At 37.7% G+C, this 12261-nt stretch overlaps 1 protein-coding gene across 4 annotated transcripts in view; it reads left to right on the top strand.

Moving 5' to 3' along the window:
• The window catches only part of NFATC1 (nuclear factor of activated T cells 1), a 142131-nt gene that overhangs the window by 113171 nt on the left and 16699 nt on the right, over nt 1-12261 (top strand). The window lies entirely within an intron of this gene.

Below are 12261 nucleotides of genomic sequence, written 5' to 3'. Positions count from 1 at the left end.
ACTGAATTGTGATATGGTGTTTAAAGTCCTGATAGTTACGATGTTTGGCCTAAGGCAATTAAAGAAGTCCTTTCTAAAAGACTTTGAACAGACTTAATTTTTCCAATCAGTTTAATACCTAGAATTGTAATAGAAATCAACCACAACTTGTATATTTTTTTAAAAAGCATTTGTAGTATTTCACTCTAAGCAGCATGAGTACACCTAAATTCTCATTTTAAAAGTCAGAATTGTAAAGCTTGAATAGCAATATTATATTTTCTTTTTCTAGTGATTTTAATCTATTTTTTAAAGTACCCTACTAAGATTTGTTATAGTTCTGGAAAGAAATCCAAGAGGTAGTCATCAGATCCAAAATGTCATATGACTCCACAGTTGCTATTATTATAGTATTCATATGGATAATGTAAGAATTAATTGCCTGTAGACATATTAAATTAAACAATTAGAAAAATTCAGGAAACCCTTTATATATTCTTATATCAAGAAGGGTATTTTATGCCGGACTATCTGAAAAGTATCTTTTATTTAGTTATCTCTGCTCATTTTTTTATGTCAGTGTTTTGCATGGTATTGAAATTTGAGTCTTTCATGAGAAAGTTGCACACATGTTTAATTTTTTACCCCCCCAAAAAAAAAAAAAATTAATGAACCACTTCCAGAAAGTGAGCATATCCATGAATATACCACTATATCCTTTTTCTAAAATAGCACAGGAGAGACAGGGCTATTTTAGCTCATAAAGTCCCTGTTCTTAAAGCTGAATATGTTTGGTTTTTATCAGAATGTCACTTTTCAAGAAGCGTTCCTCTCTGTGTAGCACTCAGAATATGCTGGCATAAAAACACTTAAGATTTCTACTGTATGTTGAAAGTGATAGTAGTTGCCATTTCAGCATCAAAGGGAGGTCATTTAGGTTATTAATCTTATTAATGTTCTTTTGGTATATTTTGATTCCTGCAGCACAATGCCATTCAGTTGTGAAGTTATTTCCTACCATTAAGAACATCAAAGGAATTACTAGGGGTTATCAATAAATGTTATCTCTATAAGCGACAAGGGAACACGTCAGCACTAACAGGAAGAGACTCCTGGAAACTAACTGATGAGCCAACTTTTGTACATGGGGAGATACTATTAATCAGTGTTTTCTTGAATATGCTGATAACAAATCATGTTTAAGGAAAAACAACAACAAAATAATGGTAATTCTTTAAAGCATGGAGTTTTAACATCAGGTTCACATTTTAAAAACTATCTAATATTGGTTTCTGTAATGTGAAGTTGACTGCTTCTGTAGAGTTGTAGTAAACTGCAAATGAAGACTTTGAAGAAGTTATCTTGAACACTATAAGCAAAAATCTGAAACAAAAAGAGCAACTGAACATAGGTCCTAAGGGTCATTGTCTTAAGGGATGGATCAACCTTTGACTGAGTTTACATGCTTAATTACAGTGTGTTGAATAAACATTATAGTCCACATTTCATTTAAACTGCAAATTATTATTTACAAACCACAATGGCTAAAATCAAATATTATGGTAAATCAGATCATAATCTGGCTTAGCATAATGGGTGAGTCAATTTAGCATATCCCTATAGCACTGTTCCTTTGCATTGGGAAGATAACGTATGACTGGAACTCATAAAATATTTGGCAATTGCTATGGAAAGGTCAAATTGCACATTCTCCAGAATGGCCTTTTGCCTTCCAGATTGATCCTCTTCCTGTTCTCCAATAAGCATGGAATGATGAAAACTATAGTCTGATCCAGTGTTTCTCAACCTTGGCAACTTTTAAGATGTGTGGACTTCAACTGCCAGAATTCCCCAACCAGCAAGGCTGGCTGGTGAATTCTGGGAGTTGAAGTCCACACATCTTAAAGTTGCCACAGTTGAGAAACACTGGTCTGATCCATCTGGAGTGGAGCAGGTTTGATGAGCCTGCTCCACAAGTATCCTTCTCTGGAAACAAGCAAAGCAGAGAAGAATTTGAATGTCAGAACCATCTGTAACTAAAAAAAAGTTCTTTATGCTTTGATTTGCTAGTGATAATTCTGTTTTGTCCCACAGTGATGTAATGATAGGAAAATAGAGTTTTCATTTCCAGAGTGAAATTTCAATATTAAAACAACAGTGGTTAGCTTGGTAACAACAAAGACAGCAAAACTGTTTATTCCATCATGGTTGCTCTCACCTAACTAATCAATGAATAAAAGGAGGCAGGGGCATTTATTGGGGGAGTGGGAGGGGGACAAAAAGTCAAAATGGTGGCCACAACTGCACAAGTAAAGCCCCACTCCTTTTCTACATGTGTTGCATGTAAAAAAGGAGCAAGGCTTTGACAGCATGTTCATGGCCACCATTTTTTTTTACTCCCTGGCAGATGCCTTCAGAGAGGTAGTATAGGAAAGATGTTCCTGAAACTCTTTGTTACAATAGGGTCAAATTCAAAATATTGTCACAAACTAACTAGGATGATAAATCCTAGTGGGTATAGGGATGCCTCACAATGTGTTAGATGGTTTTGAAAGAGGAAAGATAATTGGATTCACCTTCAGTGAGTCTACAATATTGACAGAACTTTTAGTTTTAGAAAGTTGAAATTCCTGTCAACCATAACTTTGTCAAAGACCTAACAGGTTAATAAAGTACAATGAAAGATTATACCTACAATTACCTCCTCCATAATCTGTAAAGATAAATTAAGTGTCTCATTGTCACTTTTGCATCTGAAAAATCAGCTAGAGTTACCTGAAACTGCTTTGGGAAATTGAATTTAGAAACTAAAATTGCTTTTCCACTGCACATATATTTACTTCTTCTTTCTAAAGAAGGGGTTAACTTGATAAAATTATGCAGATACTTTATGCAGAACTATATACCAGCTGTCTTCAAACTGATGCCTTCTAGAAGTGTTGGAAATACAAGCCTCCACATTTTCCAGTCAGCATGTGCTTGGATTTGGGGATATATGGTTGACACTGGGTATTAAAATCACTCGGGGCGGGGGGGTTCATTATCAGCCAACCCCTGCCCTCTGTAATTGTCTCTGCACCTGTGAGTTTTATAGCACTTTATCCTGGAATACGTACAGTACAGCTGCTTTTTTAAAAAGATAAAAGTTTAATTGGGAATATTAAACACTCATATATGTATGTAAAAAGGCTGAGGGGAAAAAGACCCCAGTAAAGGCAAAGCTGCAACTTAGCCAACTATTTTTAAAGCTCTCTCTCAAAAATAACTTTTTTCAATAAATGCTGGTACTTGTGGAGATTATTGACTATTGTTAATGTCCTACCCGAGAAATGCTTATACTGTCCAACTGTTAGAAGTCTGAGTTGTCTATATTTTTCCTACATAACATTTATTTAAGCCTGTGCTTTTGCACCATATGTGTACGAAGAGGTGGAGTGTTACATACACACACACACAGGCGCGCACGCACGCACATACATAATTATACACATGATTTAGTCATATAGTTTATTTGGACAGGAACTATACCAGACAGATTTCTTCTGGTGTTGAAATATATCCTTTTCATGCACCTCGGCTTTGTGATTAAAACGATTAGCTCTCCAAGCATTAAGTTTAGTCTACTGGTGCCATAATTAGGCCTTCCTAAAACTTCTGTGGGTGCTTACTGATTTCCAGTAGTCCAGATGTCATTAAAACAACGTGCAGGTCTTCTGCAAAGCCCAATAATATAGTCAACACACTGGACTAGATTTCAAGCTCCCCACATTGCCCCCTCCCCGTGCTTCCTTTTATTTGGCCTAGCTAGAGGCTTCAGAGAAGAAACAAAAGGCTTTTCTAGTGGAAAGTTTTAGCAAAGCTGGCTGCATGCCTCAGATTGAAGACCCCTCCTGATTTATAATGGTGATTGAAAGTGCACATACTCCTGGAAGGTGCACACTGGATCACAAACCCTGGGGGTGAACATTGGTTGTGATGGGTAGGGAAGAAAATAACTCAAATAATTCATCAGGGTCAAACCTTTAATGCACCTTAATGTCTGCATTTGAGTGGTCGAGAGGCCATTAAATGAAACTGCACTGGGTCAAGTCATGGTATTAAGATTTTCTTTTTTTTCTGTGGCAACAAGCTGTAGGCAGGTGCCCCCTCAGAGAAACCTCCCAAAGAGACATTTCAGGTGGGAAGTGTTTAGAGCCATCATGAGGTGTTGCAGCAGCTACTCCCTGTCATTCATACTTCTCCAGCTTCCCTTGGCTGGAAAGTTTGAGATTTCATTGAGAATTTATCACGTTTTATAAAAGTGTATCATAAATGTATTGTACATTCATCTGCTTTAACATTAGAATATATTTTTCTCCTACCCATCCTCCTATGCTATGTCTCATTTACCATTCATTCTGTTTGTACTGTGCATGAATATTGAAGGGGGGGGGAAAGCAGTGAAAATAATAATTTAAAAATAAGGTATCAGGAGAAAGGAAAACTTAGAAAAAATAGAAATGCTAATTCCTTAAGATAAAATAATTGTAGGGTAGAAACTCGTTTAGTCTCATATCATTCTGTCAAATTTAATAATCTGAAGATCACTTTCAGAGTATAAGACTCATGGGTCCTAGTGACGTTCTCCAGGTCCTGATACTTTATGGCTGCTTGCATTTTATCACAAAACTGCTCACGTCCTTTAATGTTAACTGAAAAAGGGACATTGCAGTTTTAAATAACAACAGAATATAAATGACAGTATGGCAGGAAAATAGAGGCGGGGGGGGGATGAAGGGCTAATTAAAGAAGTTTCCCAAAAAGTAAACTATAAAAACATATATTCTCTCATTCTGAAAGGTTGATATTCAGTGGATAAAAAGGACTGAGGTGAGCATTAAAGAAAAGGATAAAAACTTTAGGCTGGAGAATGTAGGGTATGGAAGCCCGGAGGGAGGATTTGAATATCGAACAGGTTGAATTTAAATAGGTGTATCAACAGAGTCCCAAGTGTTGGAGTCATCAAAGGATTGGGGTGCAGTGAAACAGGTTTAAATGAAGGGATAGGGAGGGAGAAACAACTTTTGACAACGTTGTAACAGAACAAGTTGCATACATTTGTAACTGACTTGATAAAGGAGCCAAAGGAGAAGGAAAGATTATTGTAAGATAATACCAAGTCGTCATGCCTGTATACTAGGACAAATGGTGACTTTAACTACCTTCTCAAATTCTGGGATTTGCCATTGGAGTCTGTCTAGAGTGCAACAAGTTAAGGAAGATTAAAATGGCAACAGCCAGATAGAGAAGATAAGTAACTGGTGAAAAGATGGCGTTTTGTCAGTGTAATTTCTAAGCAATTGTCTTCAACCTGAAGACTGTAATGAGAAGCCTAGTAATGCTGAACAAGCTGCCCTAAATGTTGCTTATCCATGATAGCGTTGTTATGTGTAGCCATGAGAGAATACTGGATGAATATCCACACAAGAAAAGCCTAATTTCAATGTCACACATCTCAAAATCTTCAGCCATTCACAGGGAATCTGTGCTAGAAAAGTCAAAATGGAATGTATTGTCTGAGGACATGACATTTAAGGACCACCACTCTAAAACTGAGCATCCAAAGATGCTGTGCTTTTAAGTAAAAGACTAAGACCCTTTGTCTCCCCTTTGTACTGATGTTCAAGAATTTGATATGAGTAACAAGCAAAACTAAGAGTAGAAAAGAAATAAAACAAATGTCCTGTGATTTGCTGCATTGTAGAAGTTATTTAAAAAGAAAAAAAAATGTATGTGCATTTTAGGGCCAGCATTCAATTCAACAAACATGCTGATCTTTGTGGCATTAAATGCAACTGCTTCCTTTAGCCCAAATATCCCTCACACAGAATAAATTGAAAGACAGTTGAGAGTCATTTCCCTATTTCAGCCATTTGCTTCCTGTCGTCGTGCCATTCTAAGTAGGAAGGATGTTTAAAATGACCCTAATATTGCTCAGTGGATAAGACCATGTTGCATATAAGTTACAGAAGTTTTGTTTACTTATAAGCCTGGTATGTTGCCAAAGAAAATGTATATTATCCAGAAACTTACAGAGCTTTCCTGAAAAAGCTTTGTTCAGATGCTTGCATTCATCACTGAAATATGATATTCATTTGAAATATTTCTGGGGAGTGTCACCAGAGAGCTGCATAATGTTGGCAGGTCAGTCCACAGCCACTGTGGGAGCTGTATAAACTCTCATTACTCTAATGACCTGGTCTGTCTTGACAGAACTGCTTCTGGAGAAATTACTTTTTGAAAAATAACTGAAAGTCAGCCAGCAGCCAAGCTGGGGCCAATGAGGGGCCTTGGTCTTTTTCATCAAGGTTTTGGCCATTCTTGTTCACTGTGTTATTTTCTCAGTCATAGCCAGAAACAGGAATATTATCATATGAAAAACAGATTGGGACACTGTGGATGGGCACAGGCCCTAGTGGGACTAATATCGTTTTTATTTAGGAGCACATCCCATAAAATATCACATAACTCTTTGGCAATTTCAAGACTGGTGGGCTAGCTGATCCATTCATTTTGGATCAGGGTTGATAAAATCTTTGGGATTGGGGAAACCAGCAAGACAAACAGTTACTAGGAAACAGGGAATTTGTGCCTTTAGAGGAAGATAGCCTATGGTATATTGTAAATTAGGAGAGGATTTGCAAGACGCCAAGATGGTTGTGGGAACCAAGACAGAAGATACAGAAGAGGAGAAGGGAGAATGAAAGATGGCCAAATTGAAGCATAGAAATACAAAAAGTCCAAGTGACTAGAAAGGCAAGAGCAGTGCTTCAGAAGTTTGTTACTGTATGTTTTTCTTTTTCTCACTATATATTAAATGTTTATGAATAGTAGTATATACAACTTTTAAAAAAATAATCAAGCTTCTTTGTCAGAAATTAAATGAACTTGAATGACAATTACTCTATAGTCATGTTCTCTTAAGTTCTGAACGTGACTATTGAGTAATTTTATTACTGAAATTAGCCTTGATGACTTAATATTTGCTAGCAAGTATTTTGCTGAGCAGCAAACCTCTAATTTGTTTCAGTAGAAATTGCACTAGGCCTGTGATAGTAACCAAAAATGCAGGATTATTATGTTTACCGAACACAGTGCTGACAGTCTAAGACCAGCATTGCTTTAGGAGATCTCCAATGTAGCATAGGATATTGTTTTTCTTAGATATAGCTGACAACTGTTGGTTTGGGTTGTTTTGTGTTTTTTTTAAAGAAAATGGACACTTTCTTGGTTTGTTTCTGAAAGATTAGTCTGCTCATTGTAATCCATGAGATTGCTGTCATTATGGTCTTTTCTTTCTTAAGGATAATATCCATGTTGTCACCAAAAAGTAACATCTCTATGAGGTATCATATAAAATGTTTTTTATTTCATCTCAAAAATGGGAAAATATACACAGTTACGAATTTTATTGGAAAAGTTATAAGGGAACGTTGTGCTGCTGGTTCCTATCAGACAGGATGAAGTGCGGTCAGCATAATGTGTTTATATCATTACATCTGGATCCTGCTTTTTTGCATAGTTTTCCAAATAACTTACATGAGTATCTCAAGCAATTTCCTCTTCCTAGCATTGATTTGACTATGATCTGCTTAGGTTTAGCAGAATGCTCCATCAGATGGTTTTGCATCATCATCTACATGAAGCCACTAGGAGATGTCATCTATCAGCTCAGGGTAAAGAATCATCAATACTGTATGTTGATGATACCCAAATGTACAACACTATCCCGCCATGCTCAGAGCAAACGCAGATAGTCATCTTTCACAAAGTTCAGTGGGGATGTAATTGTGTAACATTTCTTCCAGTACAGCCGGTTTTCATCTCTTTCATCCACTCTAGACCAACCCTCCTCCAGAAGTAGATGAAGCATTTCAGCTTATTTCACCAAAAACAATAGAAAAAGTAGTTCTATATAGAACTATATGAATAAAATGCATCATATCATGGAATGACATGATTAAAATCTATAAGCTTAAACCCATTTTTAAAGCTAAACTACTGATCACTCTTTGGTAAAAAGGGCTGACTCTAATCTTTCATGCCATACATTAGACACTCACTGGGTAGGGGAAAGTAATAGACCTCATACTGCAAGGTCAAAGTGGAGAATTCGTGGCTCTCCAGTTATTGTGGTATTACAACTGCCAGCAATCCCATATTGAGCCATATTGAGGAATGCTGGAATGTATACCATTCAGCTAGGGATATGTTCACCAAAAAAACTTGCTTCTACGTTGACAGCGCTTCTTACTGGATGAGGATGATCATCTGAGTGAAGGTAGTTTTAGAAACATCAGTTACTTGAAATTTCTTCCAAGAGCCAGACAACTAGAAGATAGATTATACTTTGGTTTTTCCTTTTAAAAAAATCAGTCACGTTTATGAACCAACAATTCACTGTTGTATAAATAATACATAAAATTATTATTGCTGAAGACCTGGAATAGGAATTATTTTTGCTAAAAATTTCCCAGGAGACTCAGCTGTACTCCATTTGCCATTTCTCTGCACCCAAATCTTTGGCAGCCATTCCTTGAGTGGGATATTTCACAGATACTGTCATTAAATTGTTGAATGGTGTAGTATGGGAAAAGAAGTAAAAACCAATGGCCATCACTAATGTTGCTATTTTTAAAAATGAACCTGAAAAAGAGCATTATCTTTATTAAGATCAGTTTAAGAATTCTGTGGAATTAGAGTTAAATATATTTGCATAATATACCTAGGTGAAATCCAGTTGGATGGCTCCACCTCCATTGGAGAGGCTTCTGGGAGAGTAGAAGGAGGATATGACATTGGATTCTAGTTGACTTGATTGATTTACAGAAAATCCTTCATGTGTGCAGTATGTCCAGGACATAATACAGCACAGATTAAGATTTTTCCATGGAAATTATTGAAGTAGTACAAGTTAATATATGGAAAGCTCTCCCCCATGAATAGGAAGTGGCAGCAACTTTATTGGTATTTTGTCTTCACACTGTCCTTGCCCCAACAGCAAGATGGCCTACTTCCTATCTATTGAAGAGATGTTCTTGCACTGGAGATTTCATCTTGTAGCCAGCCTGCCAATGAAACAGGTCGAAGCAAGATCAAAGAGATCTCCTAGGGGCCACTGTTTTCCACAGAGGGCTCTGTGTTCTGTGGCCTGTTCTCCTATAGCTACCCGAGAAACCTGTAATGGTATGTGTGGAAGACCTTGGGATAATAGGCCAAGAAACACTGCCTAGGGAATGAAAAGATAAGAGACAACATAGCCCACAGCTGAATAGTGGGAAGGGCAAGAGGCTCAGAAGAGACCCTTCCTAGTTTTTTGGTTCTATAAAGGAGACGGCTGGAGAACCGTGCTTTCAAACTTGCAAGATTCTGTTAATGTAGCTTTACAATAAAGTAGAATTGTAGACCAGACAAGAAACATGACCAGTTCATCTGGTCATGTTTCCTGTCTGGTCTACCTAGTAAGGCTGACATCAATCTTGCAAGTCTGAAAGTACAATTCTCCCCTGCCCCCATCTCCTTTACAGCTCAAGAAACTAGGGAGGGTCTCTTCTGAGCCTCTTGCCCCTCCCACTATCCAGTTGCAGGCTATGCTGACCATTCACTAGGCAGCATTCCTTGGCCCATTCTCCCAAGGTCTTTCCCACATAGCATTACAAACCAGGTCTTCCCTGGCAGTCAAAGGTTTTAGGTTTTTTGTTTGGGATCAAGGGAATAGGAACCCCATGCAGGCCACCATTCCCTCCCAGCCCATCCCCACCTCATTCCTCTTTTCCCTGCCTGCATCTCATGGATCCTTTGTTGTCCCTGCTCTTCTTCTCTTTGTTGTCTCTTTCCTTTCCTCCTCTACAGCTCCCAACCGCAGCAGCCACTACTAACAGCTGCCCATGGAAAGATTCATACTTGACCTGAATATGTTGGTAACCTACTGTTGTGTTAGGGCCAGTGGCATTCCTCTCCAGCCAATATGGAGGTAAGGGAGAAGGTGGGAATTGAGAAAGAAGCAGTGAAGATGGAGGATCTTCCCTTGGCTAGTAGGGGGAGAGAGGAAGACTTCCTCTTTCCCTTCTCTGATCCTTGCTTCTTCAGCAACAGCAGCAGCAAACTGCTGCCTATCTTATTTCAGAGCTGCAGCAAGAGGAACACCAGGGGCCAGCAGTCCTCCAGGCTACATACTTCCCTCTTGTCTTGAGGATGGGAGGAAACCATGTTTCCAGAGGTGTGTGGAAGAGGCATTTCTGAGAGGCTATTAGCTACCATAGCAAATGTGTTGGGATCTGATCTATTTTGTTTTTCTGTGAATTTTGTTTTTCTGTGAATTTTTTATTTGGCTTATTTTTTTAAAAAAAATGTTGAGTGTTTTAATGAAAGGTAGGATATGATAACATGCTTCTCCAATTCTGGGCTTGATCCAAATAATGGACCACATGAGACATTTGGATTAGACATGTGGATTAATTAGATACTAGTGAATTAGATTACTGTGAGAGGTGAAGATTAAGGAATGTACAGGTGTTAACAGGAGTGATGAATATATATAAAAAAAATCGCAGCACTCGGTTGGTTGCATGTTCATAGTTGCAGTTGTGTAAAAGGGAAAACCCTATGCTAACATAACAGAAACAGAAAGCAGAGAATATAATAACCACGTAGTTTTTCAGACTATTTTTAAAATTAATTTGAGAAACACCTGTACAAAGTAGTTTTTAGACAGATTTATAAGTATGTCCAGTTCAAAATCCATGACAGTTCATTTTAACCTGAAAAAAGAACAAAAACTGATTGCCTTAACCATTCCACTTAATAGTGTTTGTATATGAGATAAAGAAGTATCAAAAAATAATTTTGTCAGCCTTTTCAACTCAATTATTTGAGAATTAATCAAGAATTGGGAAATACACTGTTTTATGAGAAAATTCTGCAAAAGATGGTTCAGATCCAGAAATGAGATACATGAGGACAGAATCTTAAATGGAAATGTTAAACAGGGTTTCACTAAGTTTGAGTAGGTTTTATTTCTCTATGTAATTTAGCCACAAAATACACGTTTTGAAATTTAGGAGTTGGGTCCTTCCGCCTGTCCGTCATAACTCCTATTAGGAATTTGGCTTGGGCAAAAATATAAATAGGAGTATATTATCCTGCTTTCTACTCTCAACAAGAAACAGAATAGAGCTGCAAACTTCCTTTCTCTTATCTGCAGTCTTCTTAGATCTTTGATAACTAAGAAGTGTTGACTCCTGGCAACAGCCTTGACTAGTCCCTGCGATTTTCTTGGCAAGATTTCAGAAGTGGTTTGCCATTGCCTCCTTCGTAGGGCTGAGAGAGAGTGACTGGCCCAAGGTCATCCAGCTGTCTTTGTGCCTAAGGCAGAACTAGAACTCACAGTCTCCTGGTTTCTAGCCCATTGCCTTAACCACTAGACCAAACTGGCTCTCCTTCAATATGATGTACCACTGCATAATATTCATATGTAGTTACAAATCTTTACTATTATTCTAAATGTATTCCCCCCTCCCAAGATCAAATTCTGTCCTATGCCATTTATCCAAGAGAAAAATCCTGCCAAATTGAATACACCAATTAATATAGATTCTTTGGGTCAAATAATCATTTAGTTCCTAGGAGAATATGACTTCTCCTTAATTTCCGGTGCTACTTTCAGGTTTGGGGAGGCCTTAGCCAAGAGAAAACCTCCCTCCCTTCCTCTCACTATTCGCTAACTGAGATGGGATGATGCCAGAACAAAAATCCTTTAAAGCATGCCTAAAATCAGACATTGTTAAAACATGGCTCATTAAAGTATTATTTTAAACTCTTGATACTGAATGAAATTTACCTTGATTGTTAAGTTTTCTTGAAAACTCTTTGGTTTTGGTACAGTCAGTTGCATTAGCATACCATCTGTTGATGAAGAATAGGCGATGGTGGTGGCCCTAGCTTCCTTTAAAGCAAAGATTGTGGTGTGTTTCATGGCACATTTCTTTGCTGGCATGTGAGAGATGGTGGGAGGCAAAGCTTTCTGGATTATTGTGGATTTTGTTTTTTGGGCTAGGAAAAAAGGGCCCTTCCTCATATCTCCTGTTGAAACTCCCTAAAAGAGAATCTGCACTGCCTCAAGCTTTCAAGCCAGTATTAGAGTGCTTGTATCCAAAGGCATCTTGTATCTCTTTTTGGTCTGATCCTCCTCTTATATTGTCCATTCCTTTGATCATTCTGGATGTTCTTCATTTTCTTCTACTT

This window comes from Candoia aspera, chromosome 3, assembly GCF_035149785.1.
Source record: "Candoia aspera isolate rCanAsp1 chromosome 3, rCanAsp1.hap2, whole genome shotgun sequence".
Taxonomy (NCBI): domain Eukaryota; kingdom Metazoa; phylum Chordata; class Lepidosauria; order Squamata; family Boidae; genus Candoia; species Candoia aspera.
The sequence above is the reverse complement of the archived record's forward strand: the minus strand, read 5'-3'. Positions and strand labels throughout refer to the sequence as shown.